Below are 13,712 nucleotides of genomic sequence, written 5' to 3' on the forward strand. Positions count from 1 at the left end.
TTCTCTACTTCATACCAGTGACTAATATGGTGTACGTAAGGGTTTAGTTCACAATCATCCTAATATCAGTGGTATAGGTTGGTTTGGGTTCATGAGTAATTGACCAAGGAATTGGCTATTGATCAAGATTTGAGAGATTGAATTACCAAGGAATTGGAATTCGATCACTTAAGATTGCCAAGGAGATCAATGAATGCATTGATTGAGGAAGAGATGAAAATGAACTTGATCCGGAGAATGCAACATCTCCTAAGCCCAATGAATCTCCATCTCTGATCTTACCCATTCTCTTTAATTTCTGCAAATTTACTTATATGAGCATCTTCCCCATTCCCATTTAAATTCTGCGATTTACCTTCCGCCATTTACTTTCAGCTCTTTACTTTCGGCATTTACATTTTCTGCTATTTACTTTCTCGCCATTTAATTTCCTGCAACACTCAAACCAAATTCTGCTTCGCTCAACTAGAACATTCCTCTAATTAAAGTTGCTTGACCAATCAATCCCTGTGGGATTTGACCTCACTCTATTGTGAGTTTTTACTTGACGACAATTCGGTACACTTGCCGAAGGAAAATTGTTGAGAGACAAGTTTCCGTGAGCATAAGATGTTCATTATAGTAAAGTATAGGATGTTTAGTTTAGCTATATTGGTGGATGGTTATTGGTCACCTATTTCAATTTGCACAAATATGGTTACTTTACTAAACAACTTTGATAAATTCGGGATTCTAACCAGTAAAAAAACCTACATCCTTTTAAGGTAACATAACCAATAAATCATTGTAATGTAGAAAAAAAATACCTCCTGGTATCAAGTCTTTCTAATGTGACATAAACAAATCCCTAATCATGTCAGCAATAAGTAAAATAATTATAATATGGTAGTTCAATTCATTGTAGCTAAACCTAAGTTAGCAACTTCTTCCTCCCTTTGCGCATTGCCCCCTTCGGTAATCCTTCTGCATGTTCAATCAATGACCTTGTACTAGGTGCAGTGTATGGTGAACTAACTTCCTTCTTCTTGTTTTGTGCTGCATTGCACCGAACAGGTTTAACCTTCTCATTCCATAATGAAATAAGCTGGTAAACCAATGCATTGTGTGGCCCACAGATTATGTCTAGCATCAACTCCATCCTGTATGATCTGAGTGAATCCTGTGAGTAGATTTATTAGGCAATTTAGTGTTAAGAATCGTTACAGTGATATTTTTACAACACGAATAATGACATTTGTGCAAATGTTTATTTAACAAACCTCATCCCATTCGTAAAGTTCACGATCTTCTGTCCAACTTTTCATGTACTTAATAACGCACATGCCATAGTCAAAGCTTCAGGAAAATAAATTACTTTTGCAATTAGTATGACAAAACTTTTAACATGCTACGCCAATTATTGAAAGAAATCTAAAAAAGCCTCAAATTTGTGTTATGATTTCATCTCACTTGTTCGGTTGCTTTGGAACCCTAGCGTAGGAATGAGCTGGGCTGTACGTAGTCCGAACGAATGTAGGAATAGAAATGCTTGCCATATCCTCACACAGTCTCCCCTGAAAATCATGGAACGAACATAGTGGAACAACATGCTATCGAATTACAAAATATAGTTGTATATTGGATAAAAGAAGTATAGTATCTTACCATATATGCATCGAGTTTATCTCGTTCGTCATCTTCTGGTGCAGAATGTAAACTGTCGAGTATAACTATGCGCTTCACATTCACCTCAAATGCATATACCTACCAATGGCCCTTCCAACAATAAGGAAATAACCACTGCAGCAAACAGTACATATGAATGAGTTTGTCTCGTGAGTAAACAAAAAGAAAACCCCAAAAAAACCTACTGATCTCCCTCGAGCATTCAAGAACCAAACATCCTTGAATTATATGACAACCTATTTCCAACAGCATAGTATAGTAAAGTCAATCAACATAATAACACTGGAAAACCCAATACCAAAATATGCAAATAAAAACACTCATAAGAAAAATTGGTCACAGTGACCCCTCGTTCCAAATTTAACCATCTATTTATTAGTGGAATCAAAAGCCCAGGTTAGGTCACGTATACAAATCGTGGTAAAATAATAAACAACCCGCATAAACCAATACCAGGTTCAAGGAGGATATAAACATTTCAAAACAAAACAGCAACTCACCCAGTTTCTCTTTGCTGCTACTACCTTGTCAAAGAACCTAGTATCCTCACTAAAGTTTGGACTAAGACCAGCATAAATTGGTCTCACACCGTCAATAAATGAAGCAAGACTATCATTTCGTGTCACTGATTCCTGCAAACCCATACACATAGTAAGAATCACGACAAAATCTTTTCCACATTGTAATCAGAAGAATGTAATTACCAATATGCCTGGACACACGCAATAGAAATCTCGCTTGAATCTAGATGATTCAGTGTTGTTGAAAGAATAGCACATCCATTGAATTACCTACACAATTTATTCAGCAAGTGTAATCTAAACACCGATATAAGGATAGGGAATTAAAACGCATGATTAAGTTCATATACTTACGCAGCTGTTGACCCAACTGCGGGATTTCAAGGTCCAGAAGTCCTTCCTTTGTAATACCATGTAGTCCCGCCCTTCATAGAAAGCTAAATCTTTATTTCTGTTCAAGGACGAGTTAACTATCCATGTTCTGATTTGTTTCTCCTTAGTCTCCCCCAACTTTATATTTCTTAGGCTTGGATGAATTGAATGTTTCGGGGACGGGGTTGGAGTCTTTTCAAGTTGAGTTAAACCGAGTGAAAAGCTCGGTCTACCTGGACTCGGTGTATGGTAGGTTGATTGTTTGGCAATACCGTTTGCAGGGGTTGCATGATTATGGATTTTGTTTCGCGCCCCTGTTCAAAATTATTGAGTACTTGCTCAAATTCAGGACATTGAACGATCGAGATATCAAATTCGCTACAAACGAATACTACATGAAGTTAGCTAAAATAACAAGTTATGCCTAGCTAGACGGCTAATCACATGGCATGGGTATGAAAAATAAAGAAGAGAAACATACAGCAAGGTAATCCAAAAACCACTGACCGGTCAAAATCATAGTCACTGAGCTGTACAAGTGCTGCTGGCAGTGTGTGTGGAGATCCATTTTCTTCTTGAGGACTTTTATGATTGCCCTTGAACACGGGATCTTCTTGTTTTACTTCTTGTGGCGGAGACTGCTGTTGGAATAACCGTATCCTTCTAGCAAGCGGCACGTCGTCACATCATCAGAATCTGGGACTACCAATGGTGCAGCATTGCTTCCTGGTACATTTTCTCTTGGAAATGCTTTTTTGGTGCCGCGTCTAGATCGGCTTCTGCGGACAGGCAACTTTCTCCTCGTACCAGTCTTGGATTCCTGTGGTGTAAATTCATGCATACCGTCATTTGCATCAAAAATACTGAAACTCTTCATCATAGATATTGTCATTTGAATGAAAAAATAAACACACATGATAATAACACAAGTAATCCTAATTAACCAAAAGAGTTAACAACTACATGCACATCATAGCATGTTGCACACCAGCCAATGAAGGAAAATACAAAGATTAAGAAGGATGCACAAAAATACTAATAAAAATGAATCACAAATTAGCAATCCAGTTCAAAGCATAAACCCCTTTGAACATCTTAAATGCATTTGTCTACATAACAAACACAATCCAAATTAAAAATAAAAACCGACCATTCCAAACAACTCTCCCAATTTTCGTTTCCAAACAGCATCTATCAAAACCAAACATTTGATTCCATAGTAAAGTTACCTTCCAATTATACAAACCCAAGATCTATGAATAAAAACAACAATCCAATCATATACTTGAGTAACGATCCAATAAGAAAAACTCTCTATCTATCATAAAAAATAATCATCCAAAACCCTACTAAAGTGAACAACCAAAACCCAACTAAAGTGAACATCCAATTCAAATTAGCGCATGAGCTATCATAAAGAAAATAGATTACCTTATCCGCCTCCTTATAGCTTTGCTGAGCTGTAGTCTTGCCTTGGGTAGACAGAGATTGGTCAGTTTTCTTGCGGGGCCTTTTACACCCTCCTTTCTCGTTAACTGCTTTACTCGAAGACTGTTTTTTCTATTTTTTCTCTTTCATTGCATTGTTGACTAGGCAACCCTGTGTGTTCAACATAGGACAACAAATAGATGGAAAAAACTAATGTGAACCTTAAGGCACAGGGAAATAGAACAAACTCGCAATCTATCATCAAAACCAACCATCTAAAGCCCTACTATAGTGAACATCCAAAATCCTACTACATGTGAACATCCTCAATTACAACCACACCAATCATCAATGAAATCTATTTTTACACAATCAATCAACTTAGCAGCCCCATAAAGCAATTCTTTCATACATAAAAAGCCATCTAAATAAAGAAATCATAGGTTATCTATCCAGTTCAGATCAGAACCTAATTTGAGCATCTTAAATTCAACTGTTTAGTTAACAAACTGAACTCAAATAAAACCTTAATAAAAATAAGACACAACAAATTTATTCAAACAAGCCTTCAACATAAAAACATGCAAATATCATTCATGGTCATTGAAGTTAGCTCTCCCAAACGTTCATTTTTAAACATCATATATCAAAACAAGCCATGCAGCCACATAATGAATTAACTTTACAATTTTGTAATCGAAAATTCTATGATAAGGATCAACCATCCTATCAAATAAGTAAGGATCCAATTAAATGAGCTCATGAGCTATCATAAGGAAAGCAAATCACCTTTTCCGCCTCCTTATAGCTTAGATGAGGTGTAGTCGTCCCTTGGGTAGACGGTGATTGGTCAGGGTCCTTACGGGGCCTTTTACACCTTCCTTTCTCGTTAACTGCTTTACTCGAAGAATGTTTCTTCTGTTTTCTCTTTTTCCTTGCATTGTTGACTATGCAACCCTGTGTGTTCAACATTGGGTAACAAAGAGATGAAAAAAATCAACGTGAACCGCCAACTGCATTTTTGTTCAACTAAATTATAAAAACTGCATTATTAGAGATTGAACCTGTGAGATAACATGGTCGGCCTTCTTATCAAGTTCATTAGTGGTCCATTCAACAATCCAAGGCTCGGGTACTTGACATGCATGCAACGGACCATGCCTTAAGCGCTAAAAGTACAAAACCTATACAGAAATAACTTAAATTTTAAGAATTACACCTACAGCCGTACATGGGTTTTAAATTTAAGTAATTTATTGCCATTACCAGCAACACAAACATGCACCCACCGCATGTTTCCCGGTTCTCGTTTTGGAATTTCCTTATCACATTTCGCAGCCACTTTAATATGTGATACGGCCAATGAAACCTTCTTGGGTTCGAGACATTCAATATCGGAGGGAGTGCCATGGAGAAATAGTCTGCTGGCTTGTGGGGTTAAGAAACATCTTCAAAACAACCATGATAAAGTATCTTCTAAAGGTCATCCTCTGTTGCTTGGTCTCATTTGGACAAGCAAAGACAAAGTCCCGCAGTTGGGTTGTAGTTTTCTTCTGAAACTCGCTCTTAATTGCCAAATGCGATGGATTTTTTTCTGCAATTCCGAGATTGGGTCCCCTGCGCAGAACGGAACAGTTTACCACAATCAGTAAGTGACAACAACGGAAAAAGCATAACCAAGCAGAGGAATTTTTACATCTTACATAACTTACACTAACCTCGATAAGGTATGCCGAATACATTGCTAATAAGTTCGGCGCTAATGCGAATGTCCCCTGCGTCCACCCTGAGCGTGTTTGTCTCAACGTCATAGGCCCTAGCTAGTTGGAGCATGATGCTCTGCTTCACATGCCATTGTGGTACCCGGTGCAGGAAATCGAATCCAATGGCCTCAATCTCGGCCAACTTAGCCTGCTCATTATGTCATTCCAAGTGGGTAAATAAGTTGTTAATGTAGCAAGGTGAGCATTGCGTCTCGACTAGTTTTTGTTGAGCAAAACAAAAAAGGATCAGAATAACGTAAAAAAAATCACATATGTTCATTTATTCATGTAATCTATGGGATACCTTTTTACCCATCTGAGTTTGTGTTCGGCCGGTGTAGAGATTGATTTGTTTGAGCAGCGTGATAATTTACTCACGCAATAGTCCCCCTGAAACCTAAGTCGTTAACTCTTACAAAAGCGGCAGGTGACCTGCAGCCAAATTACATAAATAATATCATAATATTACCTACCAATTGATGTAACCTTATTTATTGGAGCTATATGGCACGAGAATATAAGACTGATGCATCGAGGCAGATTAAAAAATATTGACATCAAGGATTATAGCCTTGTTCTTATATCTGCTATGTTATGGATGATATACAAAGATCAAACCTCAAAACTTCCCATTTGTAACCATCTATAATTAAGATGAAAAACTAATTCATGAACACATATATCAGCAAATACAAAATATAACTATCCATCCACACACTTAACTAATGATCCAAACAACTATGGGGAATGTCTATCAAACACACCAACCATTCAATAACCTATTGCAGCGACCACCCAAATTGCTTACAAATATCACTAACAAACGAAGAGGAGGAGCACAGCCGTCAATAACAAGCATACCAATCATCAAGGAAAACTACTTTCACACAATTCATCAACTTGGCAGCTCTAGAAATATTTTTCTTCCTTCACAAGAGGGCATGCAAATAAATGATTCACAAAATACGTATCCAGTTCAGATGTACTCCAATTAGAGCATATAGAATGGAAATATTTACTTAACAAGCAGAAAGCATGCAAAAACCAAAAGATAAAATAAGCTTGTACATAATAAACAATTCAACGACATAATAAACAAGACCGTTTACAAAGTATAAAATGCACCAATGACACATTTACGGTTTCATTCCTCTTCTTAGCAGATATTACCTTGTTAGAGTCTCCTAAATACAATTTTGTCATCCGGGGTTAAAAATCAAACGGTCCAGGCCTGAGAAGAAAATTATTTTACTTTCATTACATAGCAATATCAAAAAGTTCAGGTAATTCTATGGTTATAGTGACAAGAGCAACATAGTTAGTATCGGAAATTGTCCAAACTATACCAAAATTGCAAGACTAACCATCCAATATCCTACTAAAGTAACCATCCGATAAATATCAACCAAATTTCAACAATGGTCAGCCAGTTTACGTCACAATGGATGCACATGGTCCCCACAGAAACAGAAAAAAAATTAATTTAAACCGATATATAAACCATATCACTAAACTTTTTCGACCTTTTTCCGCGCTAAAGTTAAATCATCATGAATTGCAACAGCCTAAACTAACTACATACTCCACAGTCTCCGGGATGCTACAAATGCACCTAATGCTTCCTCACCATGGTTAAACACTCATATCATCAACAAAATCCATCTATAATACTACATGCAACAGCGATTACCATTCGAAAAATGAACAACTCCACCTACTTACCTTGGATGGTTAGGCTTCTTCCAATGATGATGTTTGTTATTTATCTGGTGAATCGTTAATGAGCATGCAGCTGTTTTCCCAGGGTCGGATGTTCAGCTTCTCGGGGATGACGGCAACCTCGCGAGTAAACTGTGCGGCTGCTCCTTTCCGCGGTGAGCGCTCCTTTGCCTTCAGTTCTGATCGGGGGCGGAGTGCGCAGGGGCTGGGTGGTGGTGACGGCGGGGTGCTTAGCAGCAACCAAGCGTCGTCCTTGAGGGCTACGATGAGGGCACTTCGGTTCCCAGTTTGCCTTCCACGGTTGAAGCTTGCGCACAAACGGGTCTTCGTGGTCAGCGGTATGTGCAGCAATTTGGAGGGTTTTAGATGGAGAGTGAAACGTTGACAACCTAATGGATTGGGATTTTGGGAAAAAAGTGTAATTAGCAGAAAATGTGTGGTGTGGTAAACTAAACAGCCATACCAGATTAGGGTTATTGATGGGTTAATTTCCTCTTTTAAATTAAATTGGGCCTTATAAACAGCCTATTATAGCCATTATATACATACTTCATTGTCTCCCTAGCGGGACTCTTTTGACTTACTGTAGATGAATATAAGAATTTATTTCTCAACGATAATGTTGATAAGATAATTGATAAGCAAAAAATTGTATTACAAGATAAAAATAAGTATATAGACTGCAAGTTAAAAAATTTTATGTATAGACTCAAGAAATTTTTTTATGATTAAGATTTTATATTTCATCAAATTATTATCTTATATGGTATTGAGATAAATGTGATTAATGATTGTATGTCAGTTCAGTAGGAGCAAACATATTTTAACTAACTTTATGTGTTAGTAGCATAGCTTTTTTGTATGAAGATTAAGATATATTGAGATTATTTTCGAAGTACTCTCTGAATATCACAAAAGAGTTACATCGTAAGATCTTAAAAGAATATGGCATGCAAGATTGGAAATAAGATTATATACTCAACTCTAATAGAAAAAATATAGTCTCATTAGGTGCCTTAATGAAGTTATAAAGTTTAAGTGCACGAAATTTCTTATGCTTCAATAGTAGTCTGATGGATATCAAGTCTATACTCTTACAGTTATTATATACATTGTTGATATTTTTGGCAGATATTTGAACAAGTTAAGAATGAATCACCAAACAGTACTCAAACAAATTTTATTAGAATAAAATATTACATGTCCACATATATGAAGTCAGAAAATATAGTTAGAAATTATCTGATATTCAGATTCTAATATTGTTTGATGTTAAGGCAATTTAGATCAATTGCAGGTAAATTCATAAGCTAATTGGAGGATCTCTCTTGAAAAGGTAGGTGTTGAGACACTTATTAGTTATTACTCATTCTACTAAAACACTCGATTATAAAATACCTTTTGAAAATATTCAATTAAGTGATTACAAACAGTTGTCACAAATTATATATACGGATTTGAAAGACCGCTTAAGTTATTTGAATGTACTAGTAGTTTAATATTTTTAAATTGTTAAATAAAAAAGTTCAAATTATTTAAGTGTTGAACATATTAGCACAAATTAGGGTTGCACATGGATCAAATCTTATATGCAGATCTGCGGTCTTTTATTTGGATCCAATCCAAACTACAACCTTTTATTTAGATCTGATCCAAAAATTGTGGATAAGATGTGATCCGCAAAGCCATTAGATCGGATTTAATCTGCATACTGATAGGATCGGATAGCGGATTTCAGGTAGATATCCACTGATCTGATCCGTAGATCTGTATATTTGAAAATAAATAGATAAATAAAGAGGTAAATACCAAATCGGTACCCAAAAGATTCTGACACTGACAAAATGGTACTTGATCTTTGTTATTGACAAAATGATCCTCGAAAGATTTTAAAATTTAACAAAAATGACCAACCTTCAATTGAGCTACCTGGAGTTAAAGTTTAAGGATGACGTGTGGTGCACTAATTGTAAATCACACTTTTTACAACTCGTACCACTAACCAACAAGTGCACTGGGTCGTCCAAGTAATACCTTACGTGAGTAAGGGTCGATCCCATGGAGATTGTTGGCTTGAAGCAAGCTATGGTTATCTTGCAACTCTTAGTCAGGATATTAATTAGTAGGCACACGTTCATATGTTAAGAATGGTGATGAGTGTCACGGATCATCACATTCATCATAATAAGGCGCAAATGGGCATCTTAGATAGGAACAAGCGTGATTGAATAGAAAACAGAAATACTGGCATTAATTCATCGAGGCACAGCAGAGCTCCTCACCCCTAACAATGGAGTTTAGAGACTCATGCCGTCAAAAGGTACAAAGTTCAGATATGAAATGTCATGAGATACGAAATAAATCTCTAAAAGTTGTTTAAATACTCAACTAGTAACCTAGGTTTACAGAAAATGAGTAAACTATGATAGATGGTGCAGAAATCCACTTCTGGGGCCCACTTGGTGTGTGCTGGGGCTGAGACTTAAGCTAATCACGTGCATAGGGCTGTTTTGGACGTTCAACGCCAGCTTTGGATCCATTTCTAGTGTTGAACTCCACTTTGTAACTTGTTTCTGGCGCTGGACGCCAGACAGTAGCATGGAACTGGCGTTGAACGCCAGTTTACGTCATCTATCTTTGAGCAAAGTATGGACTATTATATATTTCTGGAAAGCCCTGGATGTCTACTTTCCAACGCAATTGAAAGCACGCCATTTGGAGTTCTGTAGCTCCAGAAAATCCCCTTTGAGTGCAGGGAGGTCAGAATCCAATAGCATCAGCAGTCCTTTTTCAGCCTGAATCAGATTTTTGCTCAGCTCCCTCAATTTCAGCCAGAAAATACTTAAAATCACAGAAAAATATACAAACTCATAGTAAAGTCCAGAAATATGAATTTTGCCTAGAGACTACAAAAAATAAACTAAAAACTAACTAAAACACACTAAAAACTATATGAAATTAACCCCAAAAAGCGTATAAAATATCCGCTCATCACAACACCAAACTTAAACTGTTGCTTGTCCTCAAGCAACTAGATAAATAAAATAGAATACACATAATTTAAGAAGTAATAATATCTCAGAGTTTTTGAGTGAAGCTCAGATTTTAATTAGATGAGCGGGACTAGTAGCTTTTTGCTTCTGAACAGTTTTGGCATCTCACTTTATCCATTGAAGCTCAGAGTGATTGGCATCTATAGGAACTCAGAATTCAGATAGTGATATTGATTCTCCTAGTTCAGTATGTTGATTCTTGAACACAGCTACTTTATGATTCTTGGCCGTGGCCCTAAGCACTTTGTTTTCCAGTATTACTACCGGATACATAAATGCCACAGACACATAATTGGGTGAACCTTTTCAGATTGTTACTCAGCTTTGCTAAAGTCCCTAATTAGAGGTGTCCAGGGTTCTTAAGCACACTCTTCCTTTTTGCTTTGGACCTTGACTTTAACCGCTCAGTCTCAAGTTTTCACTTGACACCTTCACGCCACAAGCACATGGTTAGGGACAACTTGGTTTAGCCGCTTAGGCCAGGATTTTATTCCTTTAGGCCCTCCTATCCACTGATGCTCAAAGCCTTGGGGTCCTTTTTATTACCCTTGCCTTTTGGTTTTAAGGGCTTTTGGCTTTTTGCTCTTGCCTTTTGGTTTTAAGAGCTTTGGCTTTTTCTGCTTGCTTTTTCTTTTTCTTTCTCTAAATTTTTTTTTCTGCAAGCTTTTGTATTCACTGCTTTTTCTTGCTTCAAGAATCATTTTTATGATTTTTCAGATTATCAATAACATGTCTCATATTCATCATTCTTTCAAGAGCCAACATATTTAACAGTCTTAAACATCAAATTCAAAAGACATATGCACTGTTCAAGCATTCATTCAGAAGACAGAAAGCATTGCCACCACACGTAAATAATTAGAATTTATCTTATTAAAAACTCAAAAAATATTGCCTCTTATTCTAAAGAAATTCTTCTATTTTATTCATGTTCAATGATGATGATAAAATTAAATTATAGCTTAATTGGGGATAAAATAAAAAATATAGATACTAATTACTACTATATGACTCCTAAGATAAAACTAAAATAAAAATAGTTATCACAAAGTTAAGGCTAAGATTGGAATTTAACAACCGTTGTTCTGGGAACTGGATGTTCCTCTAATCTGCGGGGTGCTTGGTCCTTCAAGAGATAATTTCTGGCGCTTCAATTCCCTTAAATCACGCCCTTGCTCCTCCTGTTCCTTAAGCAAATAGCAAAGAATGCTACTTTGTTCCTTCTGTTCTTTCTGTATTTGTTCCATAGCTTCTTGCATCTTGGTAATAGATGTTTCAAGATACTCTCAGTATTCAGATTGAGGGATTTCTGGGAGAATTTCCTGTGTTCTCCTCTTGATGGGGTCATCCTGTGATTGTTGTTTTTCCATTGATGCTTTGGTGATTGGCCGCTCAACTGAGATATACTCAGTTATTCCCATCCTTACTCCAGCGTCCTTGCAGAGCATAGAAATCAAGCTTGGATAAGCCAACCTGGCATCTTTTGAATTTTTGTTTGCAATTTTGTAGAATTCAGTTGAAATCAGTTGATGAACTTCCACTTCTTTTCCCATCATGATGCAATGGATCATCACTGCTCTTCTAATAGTGACTTCAGAACGGTTGCTAGTGGGCAGCAGAGAATGCCCAATGAAGTCCAGCCATCATCTGGCGACTGGTTTGAGATCTTCTCTTTTGAGTTGAATTGGGACACCCTTCGTGCTGGTGGTCCACCTAGCTCCAGGGATACATATATCCTCTAGAATCCTATCCAGGCCCTTGTTTGTTCTCATCATTCTCCTATTGAAGGAGTCTGGATCATCTTTCAGCTAAGGTAGCTTTAAGATCTCCCTGATCTTGTCAGGGTGGGTATGAACAATCTTTCGTCTAACCAAGGTCCGATAGTCATAGATAGCAGATCCAGATAGTCTTTGCCTGTCTGTATGCCACATATTAGCATAGAACTCCTGGACCATATTCCTTCCCACTTTCGTTTCAGGATTGGCTAGGATCTCACAGTTCCTGATTCGGATTTGCTCCTGGATCTCCGGATATTCGTCTTCTTTCAGATCGAATCTAACTTCCGGGATCACTGATCTTAGACCCATTATTTTGTAATAATGGTCTGAATGTTCTTTAGTTAAGAACTTCCCTTGATTTCAAAGTGGTTTTGGAACACTCTCTTTCTTGCCTCTTGGAGTGGGTTGTTTTCCTTTAGGAGCCATGATCTTAGTGATCACGGATAGGCACACCAAACTTAGAGGTTTGCTTGTCCTCAAGCAAAAAGAAAAGAAAGGAGAGGGAGAGAAGGAGAGCTAGGTGCAATTGTAGATGGGAGGGGAGGGAGGCCGAACCCATATTTAAAGGGAGGGGGTGGGTTATTTCGAAAATACAAAGAAAGATAAGATAGAATATATGATTTAAGATTAAAAAGATATGAAAGATATTTGAAAAAGATATATTTGGATTTTTGAAAAAGATAGTATGGAGATTTGAAAAAGATATTGATTAGTTGAAAAGATTTTTGAATGAAAAGAGATAAATTTGTTTTGAAATTTTTGAAAAAGAGTTGAATTGGATAAAAAAAAGGATTTGTGCTTATGGATTAAGATATATTTGATATTTTTAAAATAGGGTTTTTAGAAATTAGGGATTTTAGAAATCAGGGTTCTTAACATGTTTATGCAAGAAATCATGAATTGAAACATGAAAATTAAATTTAGAATGAAAAATGTGAAGTGAAAACGAATTCCCCTCCTCCCCACCATCCTGGCGTTTGAACGCCCAAACGCTGCATGTTTTGAGCGTTCAACGCCCAAATGCTGCCTCTCCTGGGCGTTCAACGCCCAGCTGCTACTTCTTTCTGGCGTTGAACGCCAGGAACTCCTTTGTCACTGGGCATTTTTCTGAACGCCCAGAACGCTGTAAATCTGGCGTTAAACTTCCAGAAGGAGCTTCTTTCTGGCGTTCAACGCCTAGAAGATGCTTCTTTATGGCGTTTAACGCCCAGATGGCTATCCTTACTGGCGTTTAACGCCCAGATGGCTATCCCTAAACCCTAAACCCTAAACCCAAAACAGACTTTTACTGGAATTTTCTTGCTAGTGAGCTCTTTTTCTCTGTTTTGTGTGCAGAATCCTTCTGTAACCCTGTGAACTTATACAATTGACTCTTTACCTTAGTATCAGTGAACTTTATATAAACAAATAAAA

Source organism: Arachis ipaensis, chromosome B01 (assembly GCF_000816755.2).
Source record: "Arachis ipaensis cultivar K30076 chromosome B01, Araip1.1, whole genome shotgun sequence".
NCBI classification, from domain to species: domain Eukaryota; kingdom Viridiplantae; phylum Streptophyta; class Magnoliopsida; order Fabales; family Fabaceae; genus Arachis; species Arachis ipaensis.